At 36.4% G+C, this 20,006-nt stretch overlaps 1 long non-coding RNA gene across 1 annotated transcript in view; it reads left to right on the top strand.

The window, feature by feature from the left end:
- LOC120495373 (uncharacterized) overlaps nt 1-17,062 on the top strand; it is a 31,547-nt gene extending 14,485 nt beyond the window's left edge. The window contains exons 4-8 of the long non-coding RNA XR_005626040.2: nt 9,135-9,260; nt 10,397-10,458; nt 11,901-12,051; nt 14,410-14,544; nt 16,990-17,062. This is a non-coding gene — a long non-coding RNA (uncharacterized LOC120495373). The remainder of the gene's footprint in view (nt 1-9,134; nt 9,261-10,396; nt 10,459-11,900; nt 12,052-14,409; nt 14,545-16,989) is intronic.
- The last annotated feature ends 2,944 nt before the right edge of the window (nt 17,063-20,006 follow it).

The raw sequence follows: 20,006 nt of genomic DNA, 5'->3' as shown, positions 1-20,006 counted from the left end.
CAGACAGCAGCCCCTTCACTTGCTCCCCGACTCCGTTGTTGCCATAGCAATCCCCCAGCCAATAACAACCCTTACCTTTTGCTCCCTGAAACCAAAGGGAAGCACATGAATATGTGGTCTCACAGCTGGGTCTCTTTTCTCCATAGTGGGCTTCTGAATGTGAGTGATAATTCCCTGCGCAAAACACGTTGCCATGCTGCAAGTGTGTTGCCAGGGTGTTGCTTTGTGGTTACCAGGGTGTTCTGAGTGGTTTCTAGTTGGGTGTCCACCAAATTTGCAGAAAAAAAACAAAACACTTTCAAACCATTCAGGTTTATAAATGTCGATCCATGAGACTGAGTTGAACCTGAGGCGAAATCTGTGTAGGGAAAATTTTCAGCATCACACTAAATTCATGAACACATGGATTCCTATTGAAATCACTCACAGATTTTCAACCTGCTTTGTATTGTTAAACTGTCACATTATATGTAAATGAACAATGTTGACTTACTTGACAGAGAAATTAACATTTATCTGTCAGTAAAAGTCAGCTGGATGATGATAAATGTGAAAATTTTTCCAAAAAGCACCCACTCAAAATGCCCTAGCAAACACACATTGTGGCAGTGAGTTAAAACACATTTAAACTTTTATATTTTTATGTGCGCAAATAGTGTTTTTATGCATGACGATAGTTAGTAGAGAGGTTGAGAAGTCAGAGAGTTTTGTCATGAATTATGTACTTATGTACAGCCCCTACACTTACAACCGAGATGTAAAAAAAAAGAAAGTAAAAGGAACACAATGTCTGTCGTGAGACTCCCAGAGAAATCACTCCGAGCTGTACAGCCTGTGCGGGGAAAAACAAACCCATCATTCTGATAGGCAATTCCTGGAGTGGTCTTTCCATGAAAGACTCCTCTCTCTTTAATGAAGATTGTGCCATATGTGCAGCCATAGAAAATGATGCTGAGTAACAGAAACGAGTAAACATATTTATTTATTTATTTGGTTGTTATAGTGTTTAGACAAGACTAATTCTCATGTGTCAGTACGACTGGGAATATGCACATTTTAATCAATAAATAAATAAGACAATGATTTTCTTCTAGCAAATCATAATTTTGGTTAAAAAAATAAAATATCCCAAGGTCACATTTACATTTAGCTGACGCTTTTATCCAAAGCGACTTACAATTGCTATATATGTCAGAGGTCGCACGATCAACTAGGGGTTAAGTGTCTTGCAGGGACACATTGGTGTCTCACAGTGGATTCGAACTTGGGTCTCTCACACCAAAGGCATGTGTCTTATCCACTGCGCCATCACCACCCCAATCCCATGGTTGGGATTTCTTTTCTTTTTATAACCAAAATTATCATTTGCTAGAATATAATCATTGTCTTATTTATTTATTGACAAAAAAATTGCTTATTCCTATGCATTATCTAGAAGAAATTTATTTATTTATTTATATTTACCAAGCAGGTAATAGCCTACAAATTAAATTGATAATATTTTTATTTGCAAAAAAAAAGTCACTAATTATTAACACACACGATTTTTTGTGAATCTTGACTTTTAGGCCACAAATTTGAATTCTTTATATTTTAAGGTCTCCAAATAAGCACCGTAATTCACACAGTTTTCTTTTTGTGTGTATTTGAGATACCAGTGGCAGAACAATACTAATAAAGAGTTTAAGCTTCTTAATGTCACTTTCTGTAAAATTTGACATTTAATGGCAAACGGCAAAATAAAAGCTTCATGCCAGTATTTTTAGTATTATTTATATAGCCTACTACTACAGTGAATAAGCAGCTTTTATTTCATGTGCTCATTCTAGCTTTTTTTGTTAATATTTTTTTAAATATTACAATTTAGGTTGCATTTATTTCAGTTTTAGTTTTTTTTTTCAGCAAGTAGGCTAAGTTGTGTGCTTCTAAACTTATTAATGCCTAGGAATACTTTGCACAAAAATATTGAATATGAATATTCTGCCATCATTTACTCACCCTCATGTCATTGCAAACAAAAATAATAATAATAATATTTTAGCCTAAATAATGATATTACTACTTTTAAACAACATTGAATCCCACTGACTTTCATTATATCGACAATGTTTTCAAAATTAATCTGTTTTCCACAGAAGAAGGACAGTCATTCAGGTTTGGAAAAACATGAGGGTGAGTAAAAGAGTAGAGTAGGACTACATTTTGGGGTGAAGGTGAACTATGACTTTAAAGAGTTGCTTGGACTTTTCACTTGCTTTTACAGGGTGTAATGCACTTGCGTATCCGAATCAGGTTTGACTGAAATATTAGCTACGCTTCACGAGGGCATTCCAGTTCTGACACATCATAACGTCAATGCAATCAAAATCCAGCCCAATATTGTATTCAAACCCTCCACTGTTTCCACGTGAATGCGCTCAAATTGCAATCAACTCATTCTCATTTTCCGGCAAGAAATGGGGCGAGGTGAGCTCGCAGTCATTGTTTGCGGTCGGGATTAATCAGCATCGATAAAATGTGTGGATTAATGGGATACCCAGCCGTTGCCGTGGAGACGCAGTCGACGCAGACACCTGTGAATTAATAACCGCCAGCCTGTGAGCAACAACAGCCGAAGCTTTAATTAGAGTATGGGGAGGGAGACATGACAAACGGTGAAACGGATTTTGGCATCCCTTTTAACGCACTGCTTCCATAAATTCAAAGAGAATTAACTCACAATTGAACAGGTGTCCATAAAGTGCCAAGGCTATATCCTCTCAATCTTTTCATGTTATTCAAGACGCGCGCATATCAACACCTCTGTTAATTCCAGATATCTGTTCTCTGCGTGCTTATTAAGGACGAATTAAAGGCCAAGATAGGCCTACCTCTGATTTCAGGTAGGTATAGTTTATTATTTCGCTATTTTGTGAAGTTGATGGCTGTGTTCCAAACCTAATGAGCTGCCGAAGGAAAGCGCTTTGAGGATTGTCAGATTTTGATATTTTTAAAGGGATATTTAGCCCCAAAATGAAAGTTCTGTCATCATTTACTCACCCTCAAGTTGTTTCAAACCTGTTTGAGTTTACTTATTCACAAGACAAACAGCATGAAACACTTCAGGTCTTCTAATAATGACAGGATTTTACACTAAAAAACTATTTTTGCTGCTTGTTCAAAATGCTTATTTAAAATGAACTTAAGCTATACATTTTGCCCAAACTTAGTTAATTTGATTGTGTTCAATCTTCTTAAATGTAACATTTAAGTTTACTTAATCTGTTTCTGTTGGATTAACTGAAACTGGGCGGTGCTTGTTAGTTCCCAGCATGCTTTGCATATGGTTGAATTAAGAGAGAATGTATGTTAAAATGATGTGTTAATGTGTTTTTAAGAAAATTAGAAAAGGGGAAGAATTGGTAGTGCGTAATTAAGTTTAATGTTCAATTACATTGCAATTATTGAATCTTTTAAATTACTGTGGGTTACCATATAGTGGAGAAGAGTGGAGCATTTGGTTAAGATGAAGACTGATTCAGACTGCACAATTTTTATTAGTGTGATTCTAAAATAAATTGTATTGCGTTGGATACCTGAATCATATCAGAGGTCAGGGAGCTTTTTTGAATCAGTCCACAATGCATCTGGGGTTCTGAGGTTTTGTTGAAAAGAAGCCAGTGAATGGGACTTATTTGTGGCGTGACAGGCTGCTTTGACGTCATGTGCGATATACATGGAAACCTCCACTGCACTTGCCAGGAAGAGCGACAGGTGTTACTCCAACCGCTTATCAAGAGTGAGCTGTTCTTTACGGAGGACAGATGAGTTGGAAAAATGCATTTTTTTCTCTTTATATCTCATTCGTGAAATCTTGAGGAGCCTTTTTCTGCACTATCATTTGATTTGACTGGCCTGGTGGACAATCCAGCTTTAACTTTAAAGAAAAGGATAAATATAGTAGTTTTACCCTTTAAGAATGAATAATCGTAATTCTATATGAAACATAATTTCAGTCAGAGTCAGCACATATCCATCCATCCATCCATCCATCCAAATACATTACTCAATAAATCATAAAATCTTTAAATCACTACAAATTATCACAAAACAAATTAAAAAATCTCCATTCTATTTAATTTTAGTATTACTTGCCGTTCATTTTATGGAGGGCCAAATTACTCAAAATGAAATCATTTATATTAAATCTAAATATTTAAATTGATAAACTAATAAATTACCTTACATTTTAAATGTGTAATTTTAAATTACATTAAAATACAATTAAAATAATTATTAAGAATGAATAATCATAATTCTATATGAAACATAATTTTAGTCAGAGTCAGCACATATCTATCCATCCATCCATCCATCCATCCAAATACATTACTCAATAAATCATAAAATCTTTAAATCACTGCAAATTATTACAAAACAAATTAATAAATCTCCTTTCTATTTAATTTTAGTATTACTTGCCGTTCATTTTATGGAGGGCCAAATTACTCAAAATGAAATCATTTATATTGAATCTAAATATTTAAATTGATAAACTAATATATTACCTTACATTTTAAATTTGTAATTTTAAATTACATTAAAATACAATTAAATTAATTATTAAATATATACGCTGTTGTTCGGCCTAAAATAAACTTGAATGAAACATAAATACATAAATGAATGAAATATAACATACTATAGCAATGAAAAGTTTACTCTTAATGGTAAAAAAAAATAGTAAAAATGTTTACCAAAATTACCAATTAATTAAAAATATGTTTACTACATTGAATAGACAATGTATTCAATAGACAGTTTAACAGGCCATATTATTCCCTTTTACAAAGTCTTGATTTTGTTTTTGGGGTTTACTTGAATAGCAACATGACAGACATCATGACTTTTGCGTAGACAGTGGCGTGTCTACTCCGTTAAACGTCAGAGTGATTCCGCGTGTATGTACACGCCGTTAAATGTCCCACCGAAACGAAGCAAAATGTATCTGGGGAGCGATAATTTTTTCCTAGGATGGTAGGGGAAGACTCATAAATGCTATTAACCCCAGTGACGGATAGGGGGTTAGGTCATATATTTATAAAGTAATGTTACGTTAAGTCAACGGCGTTCATAAACATGCGTGTTGATAGCACGCAAAAAATGGAAATACGAATTGGCGTGTCATACATATGCCATTCGATGAGATCAGTCTGTGAATAGCTTTTAATGCTTGTTTTTATGCTCAATTTTTTTTTCATTTTTTCAGCACCTCTTTTCCCAGTCTGTCAGTAACACTCTGTTTAGTTCCTGTCTTGAAGCCCCTCTTTATGAAATGTGCTCTGATTGGTCAGCAGCACCAGTGTTGTGATTGGTCAACATCTTTAAATGTGTTTCGAAAAAGCCACACCGCTTTTTTGCGAAGGCATTGCTGGAATTATTTAAATTAGGGATATTGTGACGTGTTTGTTCCTGGTAGAAAACTCAAAAGTGGACTTTGTATCTTTGCAGACCCATTTCATGCTCAAACAGCAACATTAAAGGAAGTTAATTTTTTTTTTTTAGGTCATTATAGGATAATAGGTCCTCTAATGATTCTGACTGCTGGAGACAGTCATTTCAAGGTTCATTTTATGTCAGATAAACAAAAAACATGGGAACATTTGTGTTTCTAATGTTTTCCACACCGTGGAAAGTGTCTTCATATTCATTGCACAACGTTGTAAAGCTCACCAGAAGGAGGCAACAGAATGAATCAGCATGATGCTGAGATTATTACTGCCATGATCATCAGCAACATGAACTTCTGACGTTTCTTCTTATATGGAAAACACCAAAACTGCTCGTAGCACACAGCTGTGCACAGTGAGCACCAAGGGTGAAACACAGCCTCCTCTGGAGAGCAAAACTATTCCAGTCGTGTTCCAAAAAAAAATTGGTTTCATTGGAGTCTCTGCAGCTGTTACATTCAATAGCATGGAAACAATAACATACGCTGTACAGCGTCAGCGATGACCTAACCACCAACATCATGTCCATATACCCATTCTATAATAATAACCTGAATCTAAAGATAGAAAGAAAACAAGCTGCGCTCAACAAGTTCATGAGCTATTGGCAAAAACAACTAATCATGATGTGCAAATGCAAATGGGGCTGAGGGTTTGATGTCAGCTGCTAAAACTAGTAGTCATTTAGCAATGAGAGAGGGGAGGAAAAAACAAATTTAATTAATCCAAAATTGCTGCTGTATCTGAATAAAAATAGACCATTTAAATGAAAAGGTGTTTGTGAGGGGAAATGTTCATTATGTTTGCTTCCCCGTGTCATTATTCTGCTGTTGTACAGAGGCTAATTTCTGCTCTGCCTATCTGTGATATGAGAATGAGTGTGTGTGTGTGTGTGTGCGGTTCTGAAGAGTGTGGTCGTTCTCGATGCCGAGAGAGTGATTAACACAACAAAGATGGTGTTAGCGGGAGATGCTCTCGGTGAGCCGTCATAACAGTTCCTCAGACTCATGGTAACTTGGATAACTTCCATTCGCCTGATCCGAATATGGCAATTTTGGAAAGGTCAACATAGTTTGTGCCGTTTTGGTCATCCATGGCATGGTATGTGGGTGTTTAACTACATTTATGTCCGAGAGGGTTGAAACTATCATTTATTTTTTATTTAAGCTATAAATGTAACTTTAAAACTGTATTTACTTTGTTTTTCCCTTGTCCTTGCAATTGTAAATATAAAAAACATCTATCCTTCAAATACGTTACCAAAACGTAAAGTAATTACGAATTGTCATGAAAGTGTGTTAGTATTTGGTCAATTATTAATTTTGTCAAAGTGTTCAAGTATTATTTAATTGTGTGTATTTGTTAATGAAAATAGCATAGTTAAAGCTACAATACGTATTTTTTTCTCTGCTATGGGTCTAGTCGCTAACCTCTTACAATAGCAAAGGCGTAGAATTATGACGCAGTGAATAAGCGGAATCATGGAACTTGTCGTCACGCCGATGGATCCAATAATGTTTGTGGGAAGTAATGTGAGTGAATACATTCATGGGTTTTTAACATGACTGTGGTATGAAGCGTTGTGGTTATACTAAAGAAACCAGGGTTCTCAAGTCTCACGCATTGGCCGTGAGACACACGCATTTCGACCGGTTCACACGCGCACACGCCACACTGTGTATTTCTCACGCTGAAAAGGCAATGCCAACCAAGTTGTCCTGGCTGAAAGCTTTCTAACGTTGTATACGAGGCGCAGGCAAACAAAGTGAAGTTTCCTGCCGCCAGCGCGTATCTCCGCCAGATTGCGTTCGTTAGGCAACATATGCGCGCTGCGTGCACCACTGATCTATACATGACATGTCATTCAGTAGCGCGAACACACGGAAATGGACGGAACATCCTCGGCCACCGTACGTTCGTTACTAGGTAACCAACAACATCGCGCGAACACATGTGTCGTGATGGAGAAGAAGGTAAGTTGGAAGAAGCTCGTCTAACATTTTTGGGCTAGAACATTTAATATGTAGCCCATCGTACATTATTATTGATGCTGTCAAAAACTCTACAACTACTTTGCAACCAGGCTCAGTTTGGCTATCTTACGTTATCTGAAACTAAGAGAAATATAGTGGGTAGGCTATGGAAAGGAATGAAGATTTACTGATTTTATTTTAAATTATATTATACTGTAATATTAATAGTCTTTCTAGTTACATTAAGGATGTATTACAGCAGATTGCTCTGGGTAATATTTAATAATTGTCATAATGTTGCATTTGTATTTTTCAAAGATGTCAGGAAAAAAGCAGAAAGATATTTTGTCATTTTGGGCACCAAAGGGTAAGCCCCCTAAAAAGGTTGCCAGATTAGAGGAGGACACAGTGGAAGAGGTGGTGCACTCTAATCTGTCCATTTGTTCTCAATGTCCCACCACACAATAAATCATTCGTCTAGATAGAAGACGCATTCAAAAATCAAAATGCAATTTTTAAAGATTTGTTTGAAACTGTTTGGAGCAATTTGTTATATTTTTGGTTAGCTATATTTGTAATACTGCATTAAAGAGTATTTGATGTGATGAATTGCTCTGTCATTTATCAGATTTACTAATTGTTATAATTTTAATTTGTTCCGGTTAATTATGAACAATGGGTAAAATTTGGGGCGGAGATGGGTGGGGCGGGGCTTCATTATGGCTCCTCCCCTAACCGCATGTGATCTCACTCCAAGCTTTTGCTCAAACTTGAGAACCCTGAAGAAACGTTAGTCACAAAAACAGACAGAACAGACACCCCTCATTGTGTTTATGCTTCTTTTTAAAATTATATTAAATGAACATAACTATATATAAAATGACATCTAAACGTATGTACGTTTCGTTTCAAAGACGGGAGGACAGTAAAAGACTCTGCCATAATCCCATTTTAAATCTCCCCAACTGGAAACTGAAGAGCATCCTTGCGTCAAATGCGGAACTTATGCGTGCATATACCCCATATTCCTTAAAAAAAATCCCTAATGACATTCTCCAGGAAATGACATCATTTTAGAGGGAAAACAACAAAACAAACACAATGAGCATTATTAGCAATGGATTTCATTAATTCTGTGGTGTGTTTTAAGCAAACTCTGAGTAATCCATGGATAACTTTAGCTCTTTGAATCAATTGTAAATTATACAAATAAGTATATATTCTGCTGCCAGGCCAGTAGTTGGCGATGTCACTTTGTAAAGAAACATTGTGCGCCTATAGATCGAAGATGTAATATGCATGTGCATGATGTCACTGTTTTCATATATTCACGGTCGATTACGGTATAATAAAAAAAAACTTGCACTTTGAAACTCGTTTCCAAAAGTTTAAGTTTTACCAGCCCCCAAAACACCACTGTTGTGGTGTAAACGGCCCCTAAGAGAGTCAACTTGGTCCCTTGAGCAAGTTTGCCCATGAGAATCAGCGAAAAGAGTTTCCCCACTAAACAGAGCTGAAATGTTGTAAGCCACAGGTGTATTTTTCATCTCACTAAGAAGAGCTTCAACTCAGAACGCCCATGGGAGAAGAACGTGTCGGCATCTAGCTCTCTGTTGAGAACCTCTCATCAACCTCTGATTTCCTTTCTGTTTCTTTTCTCTCTAAATCCCAGAAATCCAACTGTTTGTTCAATCGATTTCCCACTGTCACTCCCAGATGATTCTGCAGGCTGAAAATATGAGAGCAGGCAACAGGCCCGGATCAGTCTGAAGTGCAGCCTGAGGCCGTCACCTATGAGGTCAGTCAGTGTTCCTGTTTTCTCCTGCATATCTTGAGACGTTTTTGAAAAAAGTCTCTTGTTCTGACCAAAGCTCCATTTATTTGAAAAAGAACACAGTAATGTTGTGAAATATTATTACATTTTAAATCTGAATACATTTTAGAATGTAATTTATTCCTGAATTTTCAGCATCATTACATCAGTCTATAGTGTCACATGATATGATTCTTCAGAAATCAGTCTAATGTGCTGATTTGATGATTATTATCCATGAGAAAAACAGTTGTGCTGCTTTATATGTTTGTGGAAACAATAATACTTTTTTTCAGGATTCTGTGATAAATAAAAAGTACAGCATTTATTGAATTGAATTGAAATCATTTGTAACATTTTAAAGGTTTTACTGTATTTTTTGAGCAATTTATTGCATCCTTGCTAGTAGTATACATTTCTTTAAAAAAACGGTAGTCTAGCATAACCATATATAACCATAACCATATACCAAAATAATTATAATTATAAAATTACGTCTTCTAATATTTAATATTGTTATTTGTAATATAGATAATATTAATTACAGTTTTAATAGAAGAAACACAAAAGCATTGAAATATATTTTTCCATCACCATGTCCCTTTCGGGGCTCCGTAGAATGCACCATTTCCTTTCCGAACATAGTATTCGGACTTCAGGCACATCCCTAATACGCATGATGTCACCGTATCCACAGTTTTACGTTTTTGAAGACAATAATGGTATCGTTTACAAAAAACAATTTTTAAAAGCCCACAAAAATAGTTCAATTAATCCGTTTTCAGTCCCTGATTTTATCATCCATGGTGAACTTTTCGGATGAACTTTTCGGTCAGTTTTTGCTCCCCTTGCGTTTTAATCTCCCTCTTATCATAGCTTCCCGCTTGTGTCGATCATGATCTCGCTTTGAAATCTCTTGTCCCATTTTAGCTTAACTTAGGGGCGTCTGTGAGAGGATTAGCTTTATTTCAGATTCCCTCTGTTGGCCGCATGAAATCCCTGCTGGCAGCTGTATTGATTTCCATTCCATTCTCTGTGATTTCCTGCCAATGGCCAATAACAGCTCGGCTTTTTATTGCACCCGACACAAAGAAAATATGTGTTTGCTTTGCTCCTTGTAGTGATTCCTCAAGGGGTAAAATCTGATGACGTGTGCTTGAGCTCACACAGCTGTGCTTTTAAGGTAAGTGCGAGATGTTGTTTCCTATTTGGTAAATTGTTGCTTCTCTGACATTCATTTGCTCTTTGATTATCCTTCATCTTTACTTCTCTTTTTCTCTGCCTCCATTGGCACAAAATGGTACAAACATGCAAAAGGTTCCATTGAAAACCCTCTGGAACTGCAGCCAATTCTGTCCGTTTTGTTTGAACTATCATCCTGATTCAACCTCATAGAAGAGAAACTTTGACTGAAATAACCACTCGTTACAACCGAGGTATGCAGCAAAGCATTTGTGATCCACAACACACACGACCTTGAGGCGGATGGGCTACAACAGCAGAAGACTCCACAGGGTACCACTCATCTCCACTACAAATAGGAAAAAGAGGCTACAATTTGCAAGAGCTCACCAAAACTGGACCGTTGAAGACTGGAAAAATGTTGCCTGGTCTGATGAGTCTCGATTTCTGTTGAGACATTCAGATGGTAGAGTCAGAATTTGGCGTAAACAGAATGAGAACATGGATCCATCATGCATTGTTACCACTGTGCAGGCTGGTGGTGGTGGTGTAATGGTGTGGGGGATGTTTTCTTTGGCACACTTTAGGCTCCTTAGTGCCAATTAGGCATCGTTTAAATGCCACGGCCTACCTGAGCATTGTTTCTGACCATGTCTATCCCTTTATGGCCACCATGTACCCGTCCTCTGATGGCTACTTCCAGCAGGATAATGCAGCTTGAATCATTTCAAATCGGTCTCTTGAACATGACAATGAGTTCACTGTCCTAAAATGGCCCCCACAGTCACCAGATCTCAACCCAATAGAGCATCTTTGGGATGTGGCGGAACGGGAGCTGGATGTGCATCCCACAAATCTCCATCAACTGCAAGATGCTATCCTATCAATATGGGCCAACATTTCTAAAGAATGCTTTCAACACCTTGTTGAATTAATGCCATGAAGAATAAGGCAGTTCTGAAGGCAAAAGGGGGTCAAACACAGTATTAGTACGGTGTTCCTAATAATCCAGTCGCATGCTGATTTCTCGTCCTTACTAGTAGAGAGTGAAAGCATCTTTCGCCTGTCATGTCAGGTGTCTACAGAGGCAACGAGGTAACAATAGAAATGTACAAAGAAAGACTACCCAGAAAGTATATTGCCCAGGACTGGTTTTCATTCCATTTGTCATAACCATATTTCAGAGAAACAATGATGTTCTTACAATCCCACTTAAAGGACAAGTTATTGATGAAATTATACAAGCTGAGAAAATGATACCAATCCTAAATATACAACTTTTCCACGTTTGTCAAAAGAGGCTGCCATTACACGAACATAATAGTGTGTGCACTCCATAGAGAATGATTCATACATTATTCTGGATTTGCAGTGGTATAATGTAGTGTGCTAATGAAGTATGAGGAGTCTGTCTAAACAATACCTTATTCTCTGTTTTTCTAGATGGGAAAATGTGACAACAGCAAGGACACAGTACATCACAGCATTGCAAGATCATCACACCGATTTTCAAGTGCAGACAACAGGCCTAATCATCAACACATCACTGCCGGATAGCCAGATGGAATTATTACCTGTGCTTGCCACGATAGAGGTGTGTTTGAGATAAAATGCCCTTTTACTCTTAAAGACCAGTCTATTGTCAACAGCTGTAATGCTGACACAAACTTCTGTCTATTGGCAAAGGACAATGTGATAGTGCTTAAGCCGAATCACAAATATATAGTCCAACTGACAGACAGAAATTTGGAAGCTCAAAGTCTTTCAACCAAGAAAGTTTGAAGGAAAAAGATGATAAAGTTCATAAATGAACAGGCCTGCCCATATGTAAAACTGATTGTTATTTTCTCTTTTATCTCATCATTCCTAAAGTTTCAACAACACATTGAATGTGATGAATATCAGCCTGTGTAATATCATAAAGTGGCCAAGCAGAGATCAGATGCTTTGTAGTCTCCCAAATGTGTTATAGAAACGGCTTTGAAAATTGCACCAGTATTATGGATTGCATTGTATTATTTATTGAAAGACCAAAGGAAATGAGAGCAAGAGCAAACACATATTCTCAGTATAAACATCACAACACAGTTAAATACCTCGTCTCCTTAACTCCACAAGGGGTCATCAGCTTTGTTTTGAAAGGTTGGGGCGGGCACAGTGGATTTCTTGAGCCAATGTCCCCTGGAGATGTTGTTCTTGCAGACGGGGGTTTAATGTGGCAGACTTTTTGGGTCTTGTTAATGCTAGAAGGAAAACAGCAGCTTCACCCAGCTGAAATTGAGTCATCGTGGGGACTGGGAGCAGTGCGCGTCCATTTGGAGAGAGTTATAGGCCTTGTACGAAATAAATACACCATTTTGCGAGGAACTATACCAATAACACTGTGCTACTCAACCCCAGATGGACTCACACCTCTGGACAAGGTGCTGAAAGTGTGCTGTACACTCTGTATTATGTTTTTTTTTATGTGACAGTAAGACACAGGAGAGTTTTTATGGCTGATACAGTACACGTTTTATTTATTAACATTTTAAAAACAAGAATAAGAACAGTAAAACTCACTGCTTATTAATTCATTTAGCAGGATATGGGATAGGATATATTTTCGAGATATAAATTGTACAATGCTCTGTTTAGATGTACAGATTACTACATTCACTGGATCTTCAGCTGGTTCACCACTATAGCACCCTGACTGGGGCTGTTGCTCTGAGGTTGGGGAAACCACTGGACATGGCACTGTGTAATATTGGTTACACTTTATTTCGATAGTAACTTTAGACGTTCTATTAATTATAAGTAACTTTTCAACTACATGTCAAGAAACTCTCATTAGAGTAATAGTATATTATAGTAGACTGTTAGGTTATGGTTAGGTGTTAGGAGAATAAGTTTACTTGTAGTCGCCAAGTTACTCATAGTCAGTTGAATGTCTGTTGGGTGACCAACAAAATAAAGTGTTAGCAGATATTAAGCTGACAGTCTACTAATAGTCTAATGACAGTTAGTTGAAAAGTTACTTATAGCTAGTAGAATGTCTGCTTCTGGCAAGGCAAAATCCTAGTTTTAATAAATTGTTCTAGTCTTTGTATGTCTCATTCATCAAACTAAATGCACTGAATAAACATTTCAGTGGGGAATTGCTGGTTTCATTAAAAATGTCTTACAGGTTTGGAACGACAGTTAATGAACTATGAACTAAACCTTTAATATTCCAAAAAGGGAATAAAAAAAAACATACTTTCCCCCGGATTGTTCTGTCCTGCTTCTTCAATTCCCATGTCGTTCTTCGGCTCCCTCCATCCCTCTCACCAATCATTTCAACGCGTCCTCCTCTGGGTCCAACTCTAATTTCATTCCTGATTTGCTTCGCCATCTCATGATCCACCTTCGCTCGAAAGCGAAGAGAGTAAATCTCAATGAGAGATCTCTCAAACACATTCTCTATCTTTCTCCCTCATCCACTCTATTTCTGCCTGGCTCTCGCCGCTGGATTTCTGTCACTCACCGGAGCTCAGTCTAAAACATAAGCAAGAGGCATTAGATGCTGAATGCTTACAGGATGGCATGACCGATTGAATACACCCGAGAAGTGATTTAAATCTTTATTATAATCTAATCCGGCTAATGAAGCTCTTTTTCACCTCCCAGAACCTGTTGCTTTCATTAGCTCTAATGGGCGGCAGTGAAGAAAAGGGAGACTGGCTTGGGTCAAAGGAGGACATGGTGTTGTGAAACAATTTGCAACATGTTGGTATACAGTATATGCATATGAAATGTGCTGAAATCATCACCGAAATACTGTTTATAATATTATAAATGACATTATGTTGTCCTATATGTTTTGAGGGTTTTGTTTTTTAAATCTATGCAGCAAGAAACATGCATGGATGCTGAAATTTTGGGTTTTACTTTTCCGATCATCACACTCTACGTTTTTCTCTCATCTCAGGATGGTCACCAATAAAGGATCAGAACTACAGACGGTTTCACAGGCTGAGAAGATCAGAGAGAGATGGACGGACGTAGAAGCCAGGCTATTTATCTCTTCGGCAGTCCCTGTAGACTGAGCCTTTGTTGATGCTCTGTAAGCATTTTTCTTTTATTTTTCCTTCTCTGTTTGCTCTTTAAATGGCCTTGTTTACACCGTTTGGGTTTAGAAAACGCAAATGTTCATCTTTCAGTTCTGTTGTGCTGTAATTGGTCTCATTTATCCATTTTCTGAGTAAATCAGTGTGGGAGTGCTGGTGAGGATTTCTGTGCCTGAGGAAGATGAAGTCGCCACAATTCTCCTCTCAAATATCATTTGACTAATTAGATTTCTTGAGATGAAAGTGCCTTTGTGTGAGTGTGTGTGTGTGTGTGTGTGTCTGGCTCATTATCACACTATCAAATGGCTTCCTCATTCTGGAAGGGAAAAAAAGAAAATCTACTGGGGAATATCAGCCACAAGAGTGGAAAATTATAGTTACAATACTCTCATGGAAATTATAATTATTATAACAAATTATCAAATTTGATGATTGCACCCATAATTGTTAATGGCTGGGGGTTTAATTAGATGCATTTGATTTCATCATCATATTCTATTTGCAATGTTTAATGAATCAAGAAGGGAACAATTTGAATTTCACAGAATACAATTCCTTTTACATTATTATGCTTAATTTAGTAACAGCACTGGGATTTTTCATTGTTTGTATCATCCCACCGCACCAGAGTATGAGCGGTGCGGAGTTGTATATCTATGTACTTTTGACTTTGTAAATATTTTAAAGCCACTCTCTGTAGTTAACTACTATATTAAGTAGTTTCTATGTCGTTAGCAATTTTTTTAGCTGCTTATAGTGTGACTAACAACATTTTAAAAATCTTTTCCATAGTTGAAAGTACCTTCAAAGTGTATGTTAAGTTATAGCTACTTGAATAACAAAATAGCCTAGCTACACTAAAACAAATTTGACTTAAACCTTAGACTTTGACTAGCCTACATTAAACTGACTTTTTAAAAAATAAGTCGAATCTTGTAATATGTGGTTTAATAGCACAGATGCAATGCACTAGCTGAGCATTAGCATCTACACTTGCATAGAATGCATTTCTGGCATAACAAAAGAGAGCAGGAACGGATAAATGGCAAAATGGTTGTATCTGAGAACACTTGTGCCCAAACACCCTTGTCTTTCTTAACCTCTAAGCACAACAATATTAAGTTGTATCACTCCAGTAATGGCATTGACTGTAGGGAACTAGCCATTAGCATTAGCCTCATGCTATCCTCAGTGCCCCCAGGCTGACAAAGATCTCTTTTTCCTGTCTATAAACTATCCTGATTTTGCGGCCCATCACTTTAAGTGCTGGCTAATGTCTTATTGGAAAGGTCAATGAGGCTTTTAAGACCTGCTGACAAAACCAGCCTTAAAAATTACAGGATACATTATGGCAGATTGACCTCACCTCGGAACTCCATCAACAAGAAAATTACTTGCTATGTACACATTAGATAACACTCTCTTCTGTTCGGTGTCTGTTTTAAAGTCTGTGTGGGTTCATATTTCTGTGCATAAATGCATATGTATGTGCTTTTTGTCTATATTCGGACTCTTATCTGTAGGTGTGATGGTGTGCTCCCTTGGGCAGCGTCGCGCTCTTCAGCAAGCGACCATCAAAATTAGAATGCTTCTGTTGAAATCAACAAACTACATCGCAATTAACTTAATTGCCAGTTGTTAATTGTGTCATTTGCATCAATAGCAGTGCCTGGAAAAAGTTTAATTATTTTTTCAAATGGGTTGACCAGTAAATGACCCGCTTGAACCAGTTAGAAACTATGTTATGTTCCAAAATACAGCTGCACCAACACACTCTCCTACTTCGCTGGTTTGGTTTGACTAAAACAAACTCTGTTAGTGCGGTTCATTTGAATAAGCGTGAACGTTGCCAACCGAAAAGACATGAGACCAATGAAAAGATGGGTCTTTGTTTGTGTGTGACGGAGGGATTCCAGCGGCTTTTAAAAGCTCTTCACGAGTCCTCAGCTCTGTCATCTACCATCATATGTGTACGCACATACAAAAAGTAGTCCAGCACACTATATTTACACAATATTTTTGATGGTCAATTTGATGTTTTATCTATGATATTTCCACTGTGAAATATACGGTTTTAAAACGAACCTACATTGAGGTTACCAGGACTAAATGTATAATTTTCTTTTCACACCCTTATTCAAATGGACCGCACTAAAAGATCACAAAGAACGCAACCTTACTCAAGATTAAAACTGGTAGATCATCTTGGTTTAGACTAGTGGGCGTCTACCAGTTTATAAGCCATCGTCCATGTCCAAAAACCCGCCTCACCACGTAAAACCAGCCTAAATTGGTCTTATCTGGATTAAACTGGTCTCCATGCTTGGCTAAACTGTTTTTGAAATGCCCAAAAAACGTGTTGTGTGCATTTAGTTTATCTTTATTTGAAAACTAACATGGCCAAAATCCATCACAAGGTTTTGTTTGTGTGTCCCTGTTAGGTGTCTCTCCATTAAAATTAGAGTCGCTGTGTGTCTGTGGGATTCATCACTGGAGTAGTGTGGCAGAAAAGGTCAGTTTTGCTCACCCCTTCAATTCAAACACTCATTAATATTCAATATGGAAACGAGAACCCGCTCTTTCCAACCAAAGGCCGTTTCGGCTTTGACCACCCACCAGGGCTGATTTCCAGAGAAGGATTTATGCCACTGAACCAATTGTTCAGACAGTGTAGTAAATATAGTCACTATATATGCACTTATGTCTGAAAATCTTAATGTTTAATCTATGTAAATATAATTGCATATTAAAGGGATAGTTGACTTTGAAATTAATTTTTGATATGTTTTAGCTTACCTCAAGGGCATCCAAGATGTAGGTGTCTTTGCTTCCACAGTATTTTCAATTTTGATATTTTTAGGTCAAACCGTTCTTGTCTGTCAGTCATATAATGGAGGTCTATGGTCACCACCTCAAAGAGTGTGCACAGAGAAGTCCAAATTAAACATGATTTAATGACTTGTAAATAAGTACACATTGATGTCCTAAGACACGAAACAAGCGTATGTTTAGGTAAGCTAAAACATATCAAAAATGAATTTCAAAGTGAACTATCCCTTTAATACTTGACATTTATTTTCAGCGTTTATTGTGTACTGATTATTTAGCCCATTTACATTCTACATGTAGTGGGACGTATAGTGCTGCTTCCAATTAATCTAATGCGTTTGGGCGTGAGTTCAATCATAACGATGCGGGACCATATAAAAAGGGTCACTGTTTACAGAATAGAACAAAATTAGAGCTTGATTGGAAATATTCTATTTAATTTTATTTAAATGTATATTTTGACACAAATAATCTTAAGACACAATAATAAATAAAAGGCCTTTTTTTAAAATATAAGTAAACTATTATAAAAGTCTAAATAAAAGTCTTCCATAAAAGTAAACTATTAAATTATTAAAAGTGTGTATATATATATATATGAAGAGTTCAGATGCAAAAGCCTCTAAATGCCATTTGAAATTTTCTTCTTTAATGATGATTTTTATCAAACTTGTATATTTAAGTTCAGTAATTTCACTAAAATGGCAATGATAATTACCTATTAATTGTTATTTAAGTGAAATTACTGAACTTAAATATACAAGTTTGATAAAAAATCGTCATTAAAGAAGAAAATTTCAAATGGCATTTAGAGGCTTTTGCATCTGAACTCTTCATATATATATATATATATATATATATATATATACATTACATATTGCTTTATATTTAAATTCTGGTTAAATTCAAAAAGTAGTTCTGTTAACCAGAGGTGAATGCGATGCATTATTTAACCAGATTACATGTTTTTGTTTTATGTCACAAGCTTAGGTTTACAATATTATACCTATCCTCTGCACTTATCAGAAGTTACATTAGCAAAAAAAAAAACAGATTCGGTGCCTCAAGGCAAAAAGAAACAGATACAACTGTCCCGCCTCCATTTGGTGTTTGAACGCCTCGGTGGCACCATTTTATTCTCGTGATGTTTGCTTTTCCAACGACACTTGTGTCAACATTTATGACAGTTTCTCCGCAACCATTTCACAACTAGCCTCGGATTGGTTGGATAGTTTAATTATGCACCTTTCAGGATGTGGTACAGAGAGTCAAACAGGATGTTTAGCAACATAATTGTGTCTGCCCTGAAAAGATCAAGGAAATTAAAGTGTGTGCTTTGACTAGGTTCCTTGTGCATGTTGTTAAACGTTGATTTGAAGTTTCTTTTGTATTTTAGAAGAGTTTCAGGTGTCCTTGGCTTTCATCTTATATACTTTCAAGTTTAAAATAAATGGTGTTTAAACTCTTTGCTATTTTTTTTCTTCATTCTCGATCAGAGGTGTTTATTTACACTGTTATCTCTCGTTAGCCATCTAGTCTTTTTATGTGCAGCTCATTTACAAAACATGAGTATTTTATTTAAGCTGTTATGACTGCTGGCTTATCACCTTGTCCTTTAATGAGACATAAATAAAAAACAAGACGGATCGCAGTTGGTGGTGTGGACCATAGACTGTAAAGGTGTGTGGACGCAGTCTGCCGGGACGGGGTGAGGGTTGTGTGTTTAATGGTTTGTCTGCACTGTGATAATTTAGACACAGAGGCTCAACAGGAGGACATGCCCTGCCATTCATCTTCATTTTAATTGGGAACATTTTGTGTTTGGTGTTTCTCAGCATTTATAATCTAAAAGCCCTGAGCTGTTTTGGTTGAATCTAATTAATGGCCTCAAAACAGATGCATTTGCGTCTCTGTGTGTGTTCCAGCGAGAGCAGAACAGACAGATTGGGTCTTAAATGAAGACAAATAGAGTAGAAACTAGATTTTTAGAATTTCACGATGAGAATATGTGAATTTGAGTGGGACTTGCCAGTGTGAAAATGTGATTGCAAGGGTATTCTTGGTGGTTGCTAGGGGCTCAGGGTGGTTGTTAGGACAGACAAAGTCAACCAAGTGAAACTGATTTGAGAAATTTAACACTTTAGTTTGTGGGGCCATATGAAAACTCTGTTTTATTAATTCCAAAATTATTATTTTTTTCTGTTTAAAATTTTCTGGATTTTTTTTTAAATAATTTAATTAAATTTTTAGTAATGTCTAATCAATTGAATTGCTACAACTTTAACGATTTAATAATTTATTAAACTATTAACAATATTATTACTTTTCTTTTTCTTAATGTTTGTTAACATTTTTTGTTATTCTGTGTTTTATGATTTTATAAAACACGTCAAAAACTGGGGTGATATAATTTATCTTAATATGGAATAAATTCCTTTCATTTTTTTGTAAAAAAAAGTACCAAGGTGTAATACATGGATGAAACTTTGTGATATTTCTTAAAAAATGATGTTTTATGAAACTATTATTATTGTTATTATTACATTGAAAAGTATATTTACTCTACAATAGTAATATTGTTGTCATCATTTCTTCAAATTAAACTCAACTTTTATGTTGGCGTGCTGTA

The sequence above is a fragment of the Pimephales promelas genome, chromosome 2 (genome assembly GCF_988280905.1).
Source record: "Pimephales promelas chromosome 2, fPimPro1.hap1.1, whole genome shotgun sequence".
NCBI lineage: Eukaryota > Metazoa > Chordata > Actinopteri > Cypriniformes > Leuciscidae > Pimephales > Pimephales promelas.
This window is presented reverse-complemented; position numbering and strand designations above follow the sequence as displayed.